The sequence below is a fragment of the Palaemon carinicauda genome, chromosome 29, assembly GCF_036898095.1.
Source record: "Palaemon carinicauda isolate YSFRI2023 chromosome 29, ASM3689809v2, whole genome shotgun sequence".
Taxonomy (NCBI): Eukaryota; Metazoa; Arthropoda; class Malacostraca; order Decapoda; family Palaemonidae; genus Palaemon; species Palaemon carinicauda.
The window spans coordinates 80047342-80066944 of NC_090753.1; the positions used below are offsets into that span (position 1 = coordinate 80047342).

The window sequence follows — 19603 nt, forward strand, 5'->3', positions numbered from 1 at the left end:
AGCAATAGAAATCACCCAAGGAATCCACAAAGAACTGGGGAGCAATTTACGGTCAATTTAAATTTGTTGTTTTAAATTTGTAATTTTGTTTAGTGAACTTTTTAAATAGTGTATATGGTCTTGGCAGGAGTTATATTAAACAACAATTATCAGGTAATTAATTTGGCTGTAATTTTTAAAGGTTTGCGTAGGGAAAGAAGCGAAGTTGAGTTATCACCTTTACTGATATGCTTATTCAAACTACCTTGAGGTTAAAAATCATCATCAATTTCCTTAAAATGGGTTAGGCATTATTAGATAAAGTTTTTCTCAACCAGTTTGTCATAGGATTATTTTGGCAGTCTAGGTCCAGTTCTCAATAAACCTGACCATAAATTTGTAGATGAAGTTTGATTTGATTTAAGATAGCATACAAATAATTTATCCAGTGAAAAATGTTTATGTACAATGTAAATAGTGAAGCTGCCAGATACAACGCCTTCATGTAGAGAAATGAAACTTTAATGTATTATATAAACAATTTTTTTTTTATTCTTTGATGATCATATTACTTCCCTGTATGCTGGGGTTGATCCATAAAACTAATTCCCTGTATGCTGGGGTTGATCCATAAAACTAAAATTTTTATCTTTTCTTCCAAAAGTTGTAAATTGATTAGGTAGTTAATGAGAGTAATGCTTTTGAGGTACAATGACAGAGTAATGCTTTTGAGCTACCAATATAACACCCTTGTCTTCAGTCTCTGTGGGGGAAGATAGGTCCCATACTCCAGAAGGTTCAGTTCTGTATTTATTTATTTCACAGATGTCCTTATCTTGGATCGATTTGTTTGCAATTACTGCGAAGACTGAACAATAACTTAACTTATTTCATGAGAAAATTAAAAGTTGGTATTGTGTATGGGTAAGATGTTGTTGCACTGAAGTCATAAGTGAAGACAGGAAACCTGATGAGTATCTCTAATGCAGATATAATTTATTATTTTAAAATTGCAGAATGTTTAATAAGTGAGCTCTTACTAATTTGTTTTAATAATTGGGTAGTGAGTTACGTAATTTTTACATTGAGGACTTAATTTTTTTCATATAATTTTTTTCATATAAAATAGGATGAAAGTGTCTAGTTTCCTACTGTGCCAATCTTATTGTGTGAAAATATTTTCTAGTTTTATGTCAAAAAAAATTCTGCCTATCGGAAAACCAAACTTTTAGTGTAATTTTATTTGGGCCCAAGAAATTTTGTTACACTAAAAAAGGTACCTTACATTTTTGGAATCTTGTAAGACCTTATACTCTCTACTATTTAGTTGTATATAGATCATAATTTGAGTAGAGGGTATATAGATCATAAAAATATTGAGTAGAGGGTATATAGATCATAAAAATATTGAGTAGAGGGTATATAGATCATAAAAATATTGAGTAGAGGGTATATAGATCATAAAAATATTGAGTAGAGGGTATATAGATCATAATTTTTGAGTAGAGGGTATATAGATCATAGATCATAATTTTTGAGTAGAGGGTATATAGATCATAATTTTTGAGTAGAGGGTATATAGATCATAAAAATATTGAGTAGAGGGTATATAGATCATAATTTTTGAGTAGAGGGTATATAGATCATAATTTTTGAGTAGAGGGTATATAGATCATAATTTTTGAGTAGAGGGTATATAGATCATAATTTTTGAGTAGAGGGTATATAGATCATAATTTTTGAGTAGAGGGTTATATAGATCATAATTTTTGAGTAGAGGTAGATCATAATTTTGAGTAGAGGGTATATAGAACATAATTTGAGTAGAGGGAATATAGATCATAATTTGAGTAGAGGGAAATAACTCATTTTATTTAGGAGGAAAAAAATGATATTGTATTCAGTATTTTTTAATTTTGTATACATTTTTTTTTCACCTTTTTTTTTAAGGTGAACAGTCATTTTTTATTCCTCAACACACTTGTTTTGGACAAAGTGTTTAGTTAAATCCAATGATGGGAGCAGTACAAATTGAATTAGTATATATATAATAGTGGAGTTTCTGAATTTTTAGCTGTAATTGTAATTTCTTCTTCATAATTCTCTAACATTCAGAAACTTAAATGAAAATAATTTTAAAATTTGCCTAAATGAAAATAATTTTAAAATTTGCCTAAACTTCTCATCTGTAGAAAGCTAGTCTATTAAAATTCCCATTCTTATCTTACAGGCTTGTGAAAATTGGACATTGGAAGAGATAGTCAAGCTTGTGCTGACAAACATGTCACTCTACAATTTCCTGAAGGTTATAAATGAAAGAGGACTTTACACAATTATACCTCTACTTCCAGCCCGGAGACTTTTCCAGAAAACGAAGACATTCCATTATCAAGAACCTAGTAGTGTCAAATCTTTTCCACACATGCAGCTTTCAATCTAAAGGGAAAGGGTGTAACGTGATGCAACCAGCTGATGAATTTTAGTCTGAAAAGAAGCTTCCTTTTCAGACTATTTTTTCTGAATGTCCTGCACCATAGACAGTACCAAGTACAACATACTCGTGATGGAATAACTGGGTTGTAGTAGAAGTCTTAGTTACCAGTTCATTCACCGCGGCCGATGTTAAAGAACTTGTATCAGTCTTATCAACTCCAGCCTCAGAAGGTAAATAAGTCTTGCCCAATGACTTGGTGACCAATGGAGGAGCATGAAGATAATCTACCTCCACCCCCCAACAACACGGAGGTGGTAGGTTTGACCTGCTTGTGCTCTGTGTTCTTGATGGGTATGATAATCTTGCCTGCTCTTGCAGAATGATATGAGGTCTTGTCCCCTAACATCAGTTCACTCTGAAGGTATTATTCTGTATGTTATGTTGGAGTGGTTCTGAAAGGATAATAGAACAAATTAAAAAATGCATGGGCGTCATTTATTGGATTACAATGTTTTTTATTCAAGATTTTTTTCCCACGGGTGTATGATGAATATAGATTTTAAAACTGATCTATCAAGTAAAGTATGCACAATTAATTGTACAAATTAATAATGTTTGACTATGGAAAAGATTATTTCAAGAGATGTCTTTAGTCATTTCTATTACCATTTATATATTAGATTTTGAAAGCAATAAACTTTTACTTTGTGTCACCAATCAAAAAATTAGGATTACATACAGTAAAAGATTACACCAATCAAAAAATTAGGATTACATACAGTAAAAGATTACATAAAGGCATGAGAAAAGTGTCCAGCAACTATCATTACAGACAATTTAAGGAAAAGGTCATTAGGGAGTAAAGTGCTCAAGTTATCATGTCTAAAAGTTTTCGTGGGAATTAAAAAAACTGACCAACAATTAAAACAGGTTATGTACACTTACCTCTCAAATAATGAGAAAACTAGAATATTTCAAATTACTCTACTTTCAAATTATTCTACTTAACGTGAAGCAAAGTGCTTGAAAATTCACGTAACTGCATTGCAGAAAGTAAGAAGTGGGAGAGTTTTACATTAAAAAAGAATAATCGTTTATATGCATTATATTGATGAAAAACAGCAAAATATAATATTCTATGGTTATTTATCACACAACTCTTATGTCCCCGCCTAGTTTTTCCTTTTACTTCATCTCTCATGTACTCTTTCTTAACACATATGAGTTGGGGCTGCAAAAATCGTAAATGTGAATTTCTAGTGTAGAGTTTTAAGGATTCCTCTTAATAGATGCCCACTAATGTGTCCTCATTTCTCTTTTTTATCCCTGTCACCAACCCTTCTACATTGTGTATTAGAGCTGAATGTGTCACTTTTTCTAGTCAAGCATGCCTGACCCAAATAGCAAGCCTGATTGTATTAAACATCTTTAATATTAATTTTTAAAATTTGGCATTTGCTTTTTACTCTATCTACAGCTAATATAACCTCTTAATATTTTACCAATTAAAAAATAAAACATTTATATAACATCCAATGCCATAAGCGAGAGTAAACCAGGGTCTATAGAGGATAAGTGTACCTTAGGCACAATAAGAAACTTGCCTTTCTATTTTCAAACTATCTAAACAACATGTAGAAACTGATTTACAAAAACTTACATTTTCACCAATTGAAGTTTCAAGATTTTAGAAAAAAATTGTGCAAGTCTGCCATTTCCTCATTATTGACAAGTTACTATACTGCTAAATTTAAGTGACAGGTTGTAGCTGAATCTTGAACATTTTCAAGCCACCATGGCATTTGGCATAGAGGGAAAGCAGTGTTCAGAACTGAAAACAAAAAGTAAAATTAGTGAATATATTGTTTAAGAACAGATATAACATGACTACACAAACATCTACAGTACTGTACTTAGAGAATTGGAAGAAAAATTCAATTTCCCAAGCTTTGTAATGTAGCGCCTCAAAGCTTAAGACTAATAGACCTCATTCATAACTTTGGTTATAATTCTTTTACTCATTAAACATGAAAAATAAACTAAGAAAAAAATATTTCTAATTCTAAACTCCTTTAGATGCCAAATAAAAGCTCAAGTAATAATAGTTTTACATCCAAAACTGTGTTCAAGTAATAATAGTTTTTAGTTTCTTTTAGCAAGTGAGAAAACCCTTCGGTATTTTTCCCTAATGAGCCAATTTGGAAAAGCATAAACTGTAGTAAAGACATTTTATAGATGTATAACATGGAAAATAAGCATGATCAATGATTTCCTTTCCTAATTTCCTACTAATATTTTCAATACAGTAATAAATGCATTATTGATAGATTAGTAAAATGTAAGTTTCATAAAAAAAAAAATTTAAATAATCTTGTTTTGACCACAGTAAATGCACAATAAGTTTAGTAAAACAGCAAAGTCTGGCTGAGCAGTACACTCTAATTTTACCACTAGTGTATACTGTAATGCGAAACCCTTATAGCGGACTCCAAAAATAGCACAAGAATCTAGTATATATGCTATTACTTACGATAACCTTTACAATGCCTTTCAGAGTATGATGTAATCCCCTTATAATTAGTTTCAAAAGTAGCACGATAATCTCGTACTGTGTATACACTATATTACTATGACCTTCACAGCGCCTTCTGGACAATGCTCAAGACACACGCATCTTTATTAAGCCTGTTATGTCTGGAACCCATTAAACGAATTCATTGTTGCAAAGTTCCACTGTAACTAGATTTGAATAAAAACAATGTTAGCCACTCACTTTGATTTATCTTGGAATGCTTTAGAGGGAGAACAGGCTTAAAACACTAAATGGGAACCAGGATTAGTAGTTTTCTTTGCACTTTAGATAATTATTTATAGATTTAATTGATAAAAATTTACCTTAGCTTTAAGGGAAGTTTTATCTCAAGAGGTAAAAAGGTTGCTAGTGGTACCACATCACTGACTTTTTTTGGGGGGGCAATTAAGGTAATACCACCTACATCATTCCCATCATTAGGAAAAATCCAGAGATGCAAGATTAACCACGTCTTTGTTAAACACATGCACAGTGACATCCAAAACATGATGCAAACATCAGTTTTTGCATAAACTTTAAAATTAAGAGATCCATCTAATGTAAGCTCACAGTTCCATAGGGACCATACGATATACCACACCATTTACATGCGAATACAGCAAATCCCTGTAGCTGCTCATAAATGATAAGCTAGCTGCGGAATATTAGGATCCAGGCTACCAGCTGTTTTCCATCTCAGAATCCAATGGTGGTAAAGATCAAAACAAATCACCGAATTGCGATTTTCACAGCAAAAAGACGTGAAATTGTTCAAAATTAAAGACTTTATTAGGTAAGCCTTGGCCATCAGAATCCTTATTAACTGGTGCACTAGAACCACTCTGCAAATCTAGGAGTTAAGGTAAAAAATGACCAGGTTTGGCTAGACTCTGACTTGTCCTAAAGATTTAATGCCCTTCTTAAATTTTACAAACTAAGCTAATGGCAACAAGAGCTTCCGAAGCTCGGTCCTATTAAAATCTTATAAAAAAACTAAACTAATGGCAACAAGAGCTTCTGGTGCTCAGTACTATTAAAGTCAGAGAACTTGGTAATAGCTGGAGTGGCATTATCATCTCCCAGTGTAATCAATCGCCCAGTCTTCTCTGGATTTTCCCCTGACCTGAATATTAGCTGCTGCTTATTTTTGTTACTATTAACCCTGGATAGGTACGGTCCTCGGACACCCCTTTAAGGGTATACTCGGACGCGAACGACCCCGATGCCAAAAAAAATTCTTGAAAAATCAGTTTTTGCAGTAACCTCCTTTTTTTCTTTGCCAAAAAAAACTTCAATGAATGCTTAAAACAACTGTAAAGATAAATACTACTCATCTGCAGAAAAACTATTTATTATAAATATTTTAAAAAATTAAGTAGAAAAAAAAAGACCTGACATAAAAATTCATAAAAAAAAAGTTTATACATATATACACAAATCCTTTTAGGAATTGATTCTTGAATGTTTAGGACACATCTTGATGTATTTTGGATGAAGTCAGACCCATGGAGGTGAAGATCTGAAATGAGAAAAAAAGGGTAACTTTTTTTGGCCAAAAAAAAAATGTCCAAATTTCATGAATTTTTTTGGGTACCCAAATGAAATAGGAAGTGGCTAATTTTTTTAGGGAATAAACACATATTATCCTAAAATAGAAATATGTAAAAAAATCTTCATTATTTTGTAAATTACATTTATATCAGGGGCCATATCTAAAGGTAATTTTTTGAGTACTTGGAAATTTCGTAAAAAAATACATATATTTAATATATAATATGATATTTATGCAGGTAAAAATATACCCAAATATCACAAATTCTATAGGGAACAAGAATATATATAGATAGGGCAGCTTACGCTTCGGATATGTCCACAAAATGGCCGCCAACCACACTGACTCAGACTCCCTAATCTGCCACTTGAAATGTAGGAAGGGTATGTCAATTTCAAGGTGTTATTTACTAATCTAATTATTATTGGATATGCATAAAAATTGTATGGTGGGTTGCTGGATAATTGTCGATTATTTTACGACTATAAAATTAAAATTCTGACCCAAAAAAATTTTTTTTGAAGGGAAATAAAATCGAAAAAAAAAAATGTAAAACAATATTTTAGCTAAAAAAATTTGATGATATTCAATCAAAAAAAAAGTAAACAAAATTTTCCGACAAATAAACATCTAGAGGAATCATTACTCTGTGATAGTTCCTTAGTACGTAGTAATTTTGAAAGAATTAGGAAAAAACGAAAAAATGGCAATCACCGGAAAATCGAACACATACCTATATATACGCCATATCTGGCTAAAAAAAAGATAGGCATGGGTAGCCAGATCATCTAGAAACACTTTCCAACACTATAAAAATATAAGTTTTGCGACACTACTTGCCAATTCCTTACGGTAACATGACTTGACTAAGCAAAAAAATGCAAAACAAATAAAAAGGGGCACTCGTGGAAAAATGGCCATTCTAATATACGGCATTTCAGAAAAAAAAAATTTCAGCCACGTGCTAGGCAAACCATCAAGGCATATTTTCCGACAAATAAACATATAAATGAAATATTACTCTGTGATAGTTCCTTAGTACGTAGTAATTTTGAAAGAAATGGGAAAAAACGAAACAATGGCAATCACAGGAAAATCGAACACATACTTATATATACGTCATATCTGGCTAAAAAAAAAATAGGCATGGGTAGCCAGATCATCTAGAAACACTTTCCAACACTATAAAAATATAAGTTTTGCGACACTACTTGCCAATTCCTTACGGTAACATGACTAAGCAAAAAAATGCAAAACAAATAAAAAGGGGCACTCGCGGAAAAATGCCCAACATTCTAATATACGGCATCTCAGATAAAAAAAAAAGACATGCACGTGTTAGCCCAACCATCAAGGCACACTTTCTAACACATAAAAATGAAAAAAAAAATCAATAATATACGGCAATTCCTTACTACGTAGTAAATTTTTACAAATATTGAAAAAAAAACAGAAATTGGCAACCGCAGTTAAATACCCAATATACCAATAACTACGTCGTATCTGACAAAAACAAAATCACGCATGGGTAGCCAGATCATCTAGACACACTTTCCAACATTAAAAAAGCAAAAGTTTTACGACACTATTTCGCAATATCTTACGGAAAAATGACTTGGCAAAAAAATTAAAAAAAATTAAAAAGGGACACTCGCGGTAAAATGCCCGACATTCTAATATACGACATCTCAGATAAAAAAAAAGACATGCACGTGTTAGCCCAACCATCAAGGCACACTTTCTAACACAAACATGAAAAAAAAAATGAATAATATACGGCAATTCCTTACTACGTAGTAATTTTTACAAATATTGAAAAAAAAAACAGAAATTGGTAACCGCAGTTAAATACCCAATATACCAATAACTACGTCGTATCTGACAAAAACAAAGTCATGCATGGGTAGCCAGATCATCTAGACACACTTTCCAACACTAAACAAGCAAAAGTTTTACGACACTATTTGGCAATATCTTACGGAAAAATGACTTGGCAAAAAAATGAAAAAAAATGAAAAAGGGGCACTCGCGGTAAAATGGTCCTCGTGGTGATGAACGACATTTTAACTAAAAAAAAAACATGCACATGGTAGCCAAACAATCCACCAAGACTTTCCACAACTGATAACCTATACAAGTTGCACCATTCTACGACAATTTCATAATACGTAATAACTTTGATAATTATGCAAACTACCTCAGAAGGGTAAACTCGGACGCGAACGACCCCGACGCGTCTCAGAAATCGGGGAAGGAGTACAGCTATAGCAATGCACATCTGGACACTACTAGAGCGTGTAGGGGAGACACCTCCTGCAGGTCGATCACCCACAAATTCAGTCGCAGGGGTGAGTCACGTGAGAAAAACCTGTTTTTTTTTGACGCTCGGGGTCGCAAACGACCCACCGTACCTATCCAGGGTTAAAATGGTCGGCTGCCACCTGAACATATTTCTGCATAAAACGAACAGAAATAAATATTCCTTACAATGATACTACATACCTAATCTTCCGTGTCTTTGCTAAAGTACCTTCAACTTTTTAATCAGTCCTTTTGATGAACCAAATACGATGTTCGTAGTTTTTTGTTTTCTAAGTATAGCTACCTACTTATAGATTATATCTCCAGCATTAAAGTATTCACAAAGATAAGTGGCAAAGATGGATGTGCAACTACTATGATCAATTTCGAGTGGCTGTTTTTAGGGTGTCGCTAAGCTTACTAATGCTACCCCACAAAATCCCTAAAGATGTCCTCTTTAAATAATTGTGCAAAAGGCATGGAAGTAGAGTACAGTACCCAAAGATAGGTGTCTCCATACAATCATGAGGTATGACCCAAACTAACTACATGCAAGCTCTTAACACTTTTTGGTCTCACTTCATTGTAGGGCAAAGTTAAAATTTTAATGTTTTCCATGTTTAGTGTGTGCTATAATAATAATGCATTTTGGACTATGTCCTGTACATACTACAAACATGAAGAGGATTTTTGAGCTGATGAATAATCTTTACAAATAGTTTCAACTTAAATACTCGAGATATTGGTGAAAGCAGGCCTTATTGAATAGTTTGGGCAATTTGAATACCACCTTTTATACTGTATGAGACTTTTATAGAAATGGACTTTTGGAATTTTAAAGAAATTTCCTTATTCTAAAATTTAAAGATATTTCTTACCGATGGCACAACAAGTTTCTTGACCATATATCTCAAGAATACAGGAAGATATATCAATTCTCAATGCAACATGGGATCAAGTATTTCAATCAGATGTCATTCACATCCCTATATACTATGGCCCTACTCCAATGGTATCTCTACAAACATTCCTCTGAAACGATAGGTTGCATTACTTGCTAATAAAGGAAATAAGTATTCTAATATTACTAGAACTACCTTTCATATATAAGAAAATTTGGACAGGGAGGTCATTCAGCAATGTGTAATTGAGAGAAAACCTTACAAGTTGAAGTAGAAGACTAGATGTTCAACAGCAATATGGCTGAAAGGGAGAGGGAACAGAGGTATAGGAGGAAGTTAATAAGTCCAGCAAAGCTAATAGCAACAACACTTTCCTTTCCTCACTGGGGTATTTTCTTCCATGGAGCCCCTGGGCTTATACCACCCTTCTTTTCCAACATAGGTCGTAACTCGTTCACTAGTATTATAATTGCTCCTCTGCAGTTCTTATCAGCATCTATTAAGGGGCCCAAGATTGGATTAGATATCAAAACTTGCCTACGAGAATCCTTAATAAGTTAAATGTAGTAGATCAGCCAGTGCACCAGCCACCTGTTGAGATACTAACCCTTGTGTGTTATGGGGTACTCCGATTGGCCAGACAGTACTACATTGGATCCCTCCTAGTTACGGTTCATTTTCCTTTCGCCTACACATACACCGAATAGTCTAGCCTATTCTTTATAGATCTCATGTCCTCATTCAACTGAAAACACCAATTTTTAAACAATTCTTCTTCACCCAAGGGGTTAACTACTGGACTAATTGTTCAGTGGCCACTTTACTCTTGGTAAGGATAGAAGAGAGACTAGTCATGGTAGGCAGTTTTTCTAGGAGAGGGACACTTCAAAATCAAACTATTGTTCTCTAGTCTTGGGTCGTGCCATAGCCTCTATACCATGGTCTTCCACTGTCCTGGGTTAGAGTTCTCTTGCTTAAGGGTACACTCGGGCACACTATTATATCTTGTTTCTCTTCGTCTTGTTTTGTTAAAGTTTTTATAGTTTATTTTAATTTTGTTACTGTTCTTAAGATCTTTTATTTTTCCTCATTTCCTTTCCTCACTGAACTATTTTCCCTGTTGGAGCCACTGGGCTTATAGCATACTGCTTTTTTAAACTAGGGGTGTAGCTTTGCAAGTAATAATAAAATGGACAGTCAAAATTCTCCATCATAAAAAGTACAAAATTTCCTAGGTAGAATCCAAAATTAAAATATCTAAATATATCAAAAAAATAAAATCAGATTTTAAAAGTAATTTGTATTTTTCCTAGCTATAAAAACATATTTCCTTTAGTAGGGCGAGATTTTGGTGAGAGATGGAGACAGCCAATGAAAAATTATCAAGGTTCTTGGTATGGGACTGCCAGTGCCTTGACTTTCTTTAGATTTTGCCCGGGACTGATGAGGTAGAATTGGCAGGAAGTGAAACCTAAATGGCTTAGGTTTGGATATGTAGGAAAATACAAATTACTTTTAAAATTTGCGATTCATTCCTACGCAAATACAAACCCTTGTCCTTTAGTAGGGGAGTCATCCTTAGGAGGAAGGAAGTCTACTTGCCCAACCAGCTGGCTAGACACAAGGGATTGTGATGCTCAGTCCAGGAAGGAAAACAGAGCAAAGAATCCTTACATCTCGTGACCCAGGTTTGAATGACCTACTGCGTCACATCATAAAAGTTTCTCATACAAGAATATCTTCAGTTGGAACAATATTCAGTTAAGGACTATTATGATTAACTGTGCTGGGTTTGCCTTAAATGTCACACTCCTCCTTGTAAAGTGTGTAAGAATTCTACACTTACTATCTCGATAAAACAACCACCTGTCAGTAGTGTGCTCACTTGCATGTGTGTGTTCCAAATCCAGAACATCTCACTGGCATATCCAAATTATCATTATTACTGCATAAGCTACAACCCTAGTTGGAAAAGTAGGATGATATATGAGAAATAATGAACAATTAAAATAAAATATTTTAAAAACAGTAACATCAAAACAGGTATTTCATATATAAACTAAAAAGACTTATGTCAGGCTGTTCAACAAAAACATTTGCCTGCAAGCTTGAACTTTTGAAGTTCTACAGATTCAATTACCAGATTAGGAAGATCATTTCATAACTTGGTCACAGCTGAAATAAAACTTAGAATACAGTGTAGTATTGAGCCTCAAGGTGGAGGAGGCCTGACTATTAGATTAACTTCATGCCTAGTATTTACAAACAGGATGGAACGGTCAGAAAGATCTAAATGTAAAGGATGATCATAATTATAAAAAATCTTATGCAACATGCATAACGAGCTAATTGAACGAGAGGGAAAAAGAAAGGGGGAAAAAAGGCAGAAACACTCCCTCTTATACCCTTAGACTTATGATGCAACTGCTATATTGGAGACCCTACTACTAGTCCTGAAAGGAGCATGGCTCATTACACCACATGTTGGGCAGCTATCATTGGTCCTATGGAGAACATATCCAGGGACCTGTGGGTGTAATCCCAAAGACTGTGTTATGGTGCTGTCCTTTTCCAGCCCTTTGCCTTCAAAATTTGGGCAGCTGAATGGTTCTTTTTTATAGTGATACCAATCCCTCCAAATTTAAGAGGTCTAGGAGAGGCTGAGGATAAAATTACATACCTTTGCTCCCTAAGCTCTATTCATGGTTTCACAAAACCAGGAAGAGAGGGTACCTGGCAAGTTTCTTCATCTTCCCCATACCTTCAAAGAGATTCTTTAAGTGGGATCTACATGATCTCATACACTTTTTCTAGAGCCTCGCTACCCTCACAGGACACACAAGCAGGTTGTCAGGATTACTTGTTGCCTCGTTTAGCAATGAGACTGAAAAGGAATCAAACCTAGTTCTGCTTTTTTGCCACAAATTCAGGAACGAACAAAAACCGTCTCCATCTCTAAGAACGAAACACCAAATATGATAGACTGTGTAGTCCTCCTACTAGTCTGGTCAAAATTAACACTATCAAGAACAGCCTTTTAAGGGCCAGGTCCTTAAATCGAGGCTCACCTTAATGGTTTGTATGTTTCCTTCCTGAGTGATTAAAGGCCTCTGATCACATTTCAAGCTGTGGGTCTGATTTTGAGGGATTACTCATTTTTATGTCTAAAATTGTAGCTCAAGGCTGAGCAATAGCCTTTAATCACCAACATTAAGAGGAGTTTCTCATTCCACAGGTATACAAGAATACACATAACTAGTGCAACTAGGATTTCTAGGACTCAACTGTTGTCCCAAAAGTGGTTAAGAGTTCCCAAGAGAGAGAAGGTAATTTGCATATTCTCTTTTGCCTGGACTATCCCTCAGAAGGGAAAGGTTTGAGCTCTTCAGCCAGAGACCTGGATAAATTGATAAGCAAGCCCTCTACTGCAAGGACTGAAAGAAGCTTCCATTGATTAAGGTGGATGTGGAAAACTGCATTCCCTTGCAGAGAGGTTTTAACTGGAGAAATATCCCTTTTACAATGCCAATCACACATGGGTAGGTCTACTGGTACATCGAAGAGGCAATCACCATATCCAGATACCACACAGCATATTACACTTTGGAGCCATCAAAATTATCTTGAGGACTGATGTAAAGTCTGTAGAGTAATCAATAAATGCATCCAGAATGTACCAGGGGTGTTAGGGGTGTCCCGAATGTTACCAACTTCACTGGAACTGGAGGAGACTACTGAAAAGTTTTCTGGACCTGGAGAGCAGTACTGTATATTGAATGGTCTATACCAACCGGAGGTGAATGGTTCTTCGACTGTGATCCCTGAAGAGTAAGAAATCTTCCTGACACGCACAGACTTAGGGACCTCTTTGGGCATACACTGCGCCCCAGGCAATTGAGCGTACATTAGAACATTCCTAGTTTGAATTGATTGATTGATATGAAGTTTTCTGGCATCCTGACATTGAAGGTCATTGACACCAATATTTGTTATAAAGAATAAAAGGAAATTAAATTTATAACCCTAGAGGTAATGTCCTTATAAAAGTTTAATACCTTTCAGAAAACATGCTTCTGAAATAAATAAAAAATACTACTTAGCATAGTACAACACATCCTGCCCACAAATCTTGGCAAGCATGAACCTGCTAAAAAGTGAGGCATTCGGTCAAAAAATATTTGGAATGAACCTTGGTGACAGCTCTCATCACATTGTCAGCAGCCCTAGTGTGAACTTGCTTTGCCCACTCGCATGTGTCAGAAATTGTTCTTCCTTGCTTGTTGACATAACAGTTGTTCAATACTATTGGGTGTCCTATTAGTGTTAAAATGATTTGCAATGCTACAAGCAGGCTGATATACATGAATTTACTTCCAAGAACTACATCCTTTAAGTGGTTTGGTTACTCAGGTGTGCACCCCACCCACCCTTAGATATATCTGAATAGCAAGATCCCTGGAGGGTGGGAATCTTGTGAAACTCCTTAGTCTAGGTTCTCGTCATGAAGCTACCAAGCCCAATCGTCCCACGTTTCAGGTTCCAACTGGACGCTGACCATCAACAGTTTCAGCAACATTCAGGTGATAGCTTGAGGAGGAGCCCATACGGAACAAGTTTCCCAACAACAAAAAATTCCTAAAAGACGCTGCCAACATTGTGCCGGAAGTTCTTGGTCACGCAGGGATGGGCGAGCTACCTTCCTGTGTTTGTTGATACGATCAAAGTGCTTCTCAGCATAAAGTACTACGGTGCACTATCCTGTTTGGTCAGGAGACTGGGCTTACCTACTAAACACTATTTCTGGGTCGAACCTGTGGCGCCGGGCGAAAAGTCCTTCTTGTATACCTTTTCTGATAAAAACCTTCCAATTATACCAGAGAAAGATAAAAGCATGGAATGCTGAGGTTACAACCCTCGCGCGAGCACCTTTTGGGTGTCGTGTATAAAGCAAAGGCGCGTGAAATCCACTATTCACAGGTTGTCTTCCATTTAGTTAATTCCTTCGCCAAAGGGATGGGCCGATACAGAGGCCCTAGACACATCCCCATCGCCGCACCACCCACGCCACGACGCGAGCGCCATCTGAACTACATCCTTCTCTTTGGAATTCAAAGTGTTGAATTGATTCGTTGTGCTCTCGGTCTTTTTTATCTATCGTGGATTTATTTTGTCATGTCCGAAGCTCCATCTTCACACATTCCAATGTTAAGTACCATAGTTTGTTTTGACAGTATTTTATTGTACCGGGCTTGTGTTTTATATCCAGTATAGTCTGTTTTATTATTTCCCGTCTGGCCTTTCATGGCGGCCATTGTTTGTTCACTTGTTTGGGAATTCATCTTTATCTGCCCGTTTAGTACTCTGTCACTTAGGTTCTTGGTTAAGTCCCTGGCCTTATGCCTTTAGAACCGTTATTATTTTTATTTTTATTTTTTTGTGTATTTATGATCATGGTACTTTTTGCTAGTAAGTCCAGCCTACGATCGAGATAGCGATTTAGCTTTGTTTTTGTTTAGTAACCGCCCGAGGCGTTCGTCACTCGACTGTGCTATTTATTTTAAGTTTTAACGGATGCTATTCTTCGATCGTAGTGTTATATGGATGTACATTTTTATTTTATACGTTTATAATAGTGTTTTGTGATTTTTAGTCCTGTTTTTGTGTCCAAGAGAGCGAGAGATTGGGGTCCCCGTTTTCTGTTCGCAGTCACGAGTTACCCCTTTCTCTCGTTTTCTTTCTTAGCTCCAGTGGGGGAGCGGATTTCCCGTTTTCCGTTTTGTGCGTTCAGCGGGTTCTCCCTCCCTCACCTCTCCCCCTCTGGGTGGATGATAACTTACGAGTTATTTATTTTTCGTGACTTTTCAATTGTTAGCGTTATTTTGGTCCGTGTTTCGTCCTCTCCCCGTTACGGCTCGGGAGTAAGTATGAACGTTTTCCACTCCGCCTTGAGTTATACTCCGCCACGAGGGATTCTCAATAACTTTCGTTCTATTGTTATATTTATATTGTTTACTACATGGGACGGGCTTCATATTGTTTAGATACGACCCTCCGGTGGCCCTTACTTCGGTCTCAGGCCACGGCCATATCCACAATAGCCTTTGTTATTACAACTGTGTTGTTATTCACAATAATTATTCAGGACCTTTCTTCTCCCTCCGGCCTCACCGGAGATCGTAAATACGCTTTACTATAATCTAAGCTTTAGTCTTTAGCTACGACTTAGCTTTTTATCTTTCACAATTGAATTATTAGCCACAATTGAATTATTCAGGGCATCTCATTATCCTCCGGCGTCACCGGAGGTCGCCCAAACACTTAACACTTAAAGTTGCCTTAGCTAATTAGCTAAGGCTCCTTTATTCAGGACATTTCATTACGGTCCGGCCTCACCGGAGCTCCGGCTTCACCGGAGGTCGCCCATACACTTCACACTTATATTTGCCTTGCCTTTAGCTAAGGCTGGTGTTTTTATTTATTTTAAGGGCATGTCACTGCTTCCCCGACCCTTGGAGGTCGGCGGATTACTTTAAGCTTATTATCCTTATGTCATTAACAGACATTGGGTGCATTACAAATATACAGACAATTGAATTTTAAAGTGCCAACAATGGTATAGGGCAGTATCAACTTAAAGTTAATAGTTAGTTGTTTGGTCAATGCAATATGGGTGCTTAGGTAATTCAGTGAGTGCCAGAACTCTAAAATAATAGGTTTTTATCCCTTATCAGAGTTTCAAGCATCACCAGACTCATGTCTCCTTTCTTTTAAAGAAGGCCCGTTGTACTGCTGAAGGATGCTCTGCCTCGTTCAGCGACCCCGTTGGGCATGACCTCTGCCGGTCTCATGCTCACTGCTCCATTCCCTTTATCCAGGAACCGGGACAGGCCCAATACCCAGTGTGGTTCCCGGATTTGTGCTCGTTCTGTTACGAGTTGTCGTCAGTTCTGCTGAATGATGATGTAAGTGGGTTTTCCCTTTGTTCCTTATTTCTCGTTGGCAGACACTAATATAGACATGAATATGATATACACAGTATATTTAGGAGGGCAAACCCCCTCCTCCATCACTAATCACTGCAAATCTTACAGGCCGACGATGTCTCTCTTCGGTCAGCAAGGGCTACTCTTCGGCCGTGGGTGTCGGGCTTTGGCAGGAATGCCCCGTCTGGCGCACCCTATCTCCTCGATGGGGATATGGCCTCCCGTCTCTTCCCAGGCTCGACTACTGCTGCAGTCTCTCCTGACCTTGCTGCCCCTTTAATTGAAGAAGTCAGGGCTACCATTTCCGTGGAGGACGAAACCCTCGTACCGATGGACATGGCTGGTCTGGATATAGACGTAGAACCCAGGGACGAGCAGGTAAGTGGTGCCGAGTTGGTGGAAACCCTTTTCTCTCCTACTCCCTCTTCTACCTCTTCCTTTCTAGGTTTTGATAACTCTAAGGCTTCTCCTCGGGATCCCTCTGCCTCCGTACGACCCAAGGTGAAGCCACTTCGAACTTATAAGACTTCAGCTTTGCCAGTATCAACGTCACCGGTCCCCGGACCCTCGACAGCTCCTGATATTCATATTGCTCCTCGTAAAACCACTACTCCTAAGAAGTCTAAGTCTACCAAATCCAAGAAAAAACCAACGGGTGACTTTCAGGTACCCTGGGCTGATCTCCTCCCCATCCAACTGATCAAAGGATTGGTCAGGGATCAAGTTCAACATCACTCGGGTGCAATAACACAGATTAAGGATATGATGGCTACTCTGATCCGCGCCGGAACTCAGTTCCCTCCCCCTTCTGCCCCAGACGCATCGAAGCTGCCGCCCTTCGATAAAAACAATCCTTGGCGGTTTGCTTTGCATGCTCCATTCGTAGATGGCTCCCTAACTCTGGAGGGCATGGGCACCCGCCCTCTAGAGGACCTGGAGTTCTATCCCCCGGGCCTAGCATTCCCGTTCAATGGTTTTGTACGGTTAAAGGAACATGCATTGGTCCGTATGGACAAGGTACCGAAGGAAACGGTCATATTTCCAAAAGAGCAGGCCCAGGCTATCTGGGCCAGAACACTATCAGAGTGGGGGTGTATTAACTCTAAGCTCACCCCTCACAAAGGTTCCTACACTATTTTTACGACAGCGGCCTCCATCTCTTTGCCGCTCATAGACAAAGTCACAGAGCTGACTATACAGGCCATCAAAGAAGGCTCTTCCATGCCGGCTCTCAAGGAGACGGACCCCACCTCTTTGCTTATTCCGGGTTCCTCGGCAGCCTGGGATGCTGCGGCCTCTACCTTCACGGTGGGGAAACTAGACCCGGACTGTGCCTCTACTCTTTTCTCTGAGAAGCTTCCCAGATTAATAGAGAGTCTTCTCAAAACTGAGTTCGAGACCCGTACTAGACTTGCTAGGTCCCTCCGATCCATCACCTCCATGGAGTCCCTTGCATCTCTTTACCCAGAGGAAACGCTGTTCAGAGTCGCCACAAAGAACCAGCTGCTATCCTACCAAATAGATCTCCATGACTTCTGGTCAGCACGGGTTAGTTGCAGGAAGTTCGTTCTGTCGGAGGCCACCATCAGGCATGAACCGAACAGACTGATAGCTTCCTCCTGCTGGGGTAAGACCCTCTTCCCTCAGACCGAGGTGGATAAGGTTCTTCAGGACGCAGCGAGGGCAAACCAGAATTTGCAGGTAAGGTGGGGTCTCTCAGCCAAAAAGAGGTTCGAACCCCAGAGACACACATTCTTCAAGAAGAAGCTGAGGTTTAGTCCTTACAAAGCGGCCCGGGGTACCTCGTCCCCACAGCCATCCGCGGCCTCGACTTCTCGACAACAGGCGCCTCCTCAGCAGGTAGTCTACCTCGCTGCTCCCCCTGGTACACAGCCCAACCCCTCTTGGATGCCCTCACCTGCATACAACCCTGCCTACGAACCCTCCGGTTCCTTTCGTGGATACCAAAGAGGGAGTTCCAGAGGTAGAGGACAGTTCCGCCAACGCGGCGGGCCCAGAGCAAGGGGTTCCCGTGGAGGGAGGGGCCCTAAGTTCACTCCCTCCCAATGATGTGATGCCGGTAGGAGGGAGACTTTATCACTACCGGGATCATTGGACCTTCAGTCCATGGGCTCACAGCATAATATCAAGGGGGCTTGGGTTGGAAATGGTCACAGGGATCCCCTCCTCCACCGGTGACCTTCTTCCAGAGACCCACTCCCATCCTGGAAGAGTACACTGCGGAGTTACTCAAGAAGAGAGCAATCAAGCGGGTTCGATCCCTGAAGTTCCAAGGCCGCCTGTTTACAGTCCCGAAGAAAGACTCGTCGGCGTTGAGGGTAGTTCTGGACTTGTCGAAGCTCAACTCTTACATCCTTTGCGACAAGTTCCGTATGCTGACTATCTCTCAGGTACGGACCTTACTTCCCCGTGGGGCCGTCACCACCTCTATCGATCTTACCGACGCCTATTATCATGTCCCAGTAGCTCGAAACTTCTCTCCTTATCTAGGCTTCCGTCTCGGCAAGAGAGCCTTCGCATTCAAAGTCATGCCCTTCGGTCTCAGCATTGCCCCCAGGGTATTCACGAAACTGGGGGAGACGGTGCTCGAGCAACTCAGACACCAAGGGATACAAATCGTCGCCTATCTGGACGATTGGCTCATTTGGGCCCAGTCGCACCAGGAATGCAAAAGAGCTACGTCGAAGGTACTCCATTTTCTCGCCAAACTGGGCTTCCAAGTCAACCTCCGGAAGTCCCGCCTACAACCATCAAGCCTCTTCGAATGGTTAGGCATCCGTTGGGACCTCTCAAAGCACAAGCTCTCCCTTCCTCCCAAGAAGATGAGGGAGATAGCTTCCAAGGTCAGGAACTTTCTCA

At 38.5% G+C, this 19603-nt stretch overlaps 1 protein-coding gene and 1 long non-coding RNA gene across 12 annotated transcripts in view; one reads left to right on the forward strand and one right to left on the reverse strand.

The window, feature by feature from the left end:
* Nucleotides 1-3092, forward strand: part of LOC137622290 (uncharacterized) — a 58522-nt gene extending 55430 nt beyond the window's left edge. For 4 of the 11 annotated variants that reach the window (XR_011040399.1, XR_011040404.1, XR_011040402.1 and 1 more), the window contains one exon: nucleotides 2210-3088. This is a non-coding gene — a long non-coding RNA (uncharacterized lncRNA). Of the gene's footprint in view, nucleotides 1-2209 lie in introns of all 11 variants that reach the window. The other 7 variants (XR_011040401.1, XR_011040403.1, XR_011040408.1 and 4 more) reach the window with 5 other exon arrangements.
* Nucleotides 2732-19603, reverse strand: part of LOC137622289 (uncharacterized) — a 73553-nt gene continuing 56681 nt past the window's right edge. Inside the window, exons 12-13 of the mRNA XM_068352849.1 lie at nucleotides 4074-4244; nucleotides 2732-2865 (exon numbers count right to left, since the gene is read on the reverse strand). The gene's annotated coding sequence lies outside the window, so the exon portion shown is untranslated. The remainder of the gene's footprint in view (nucleotides 2866-4073; nucleotides 4245-19603) is intronic.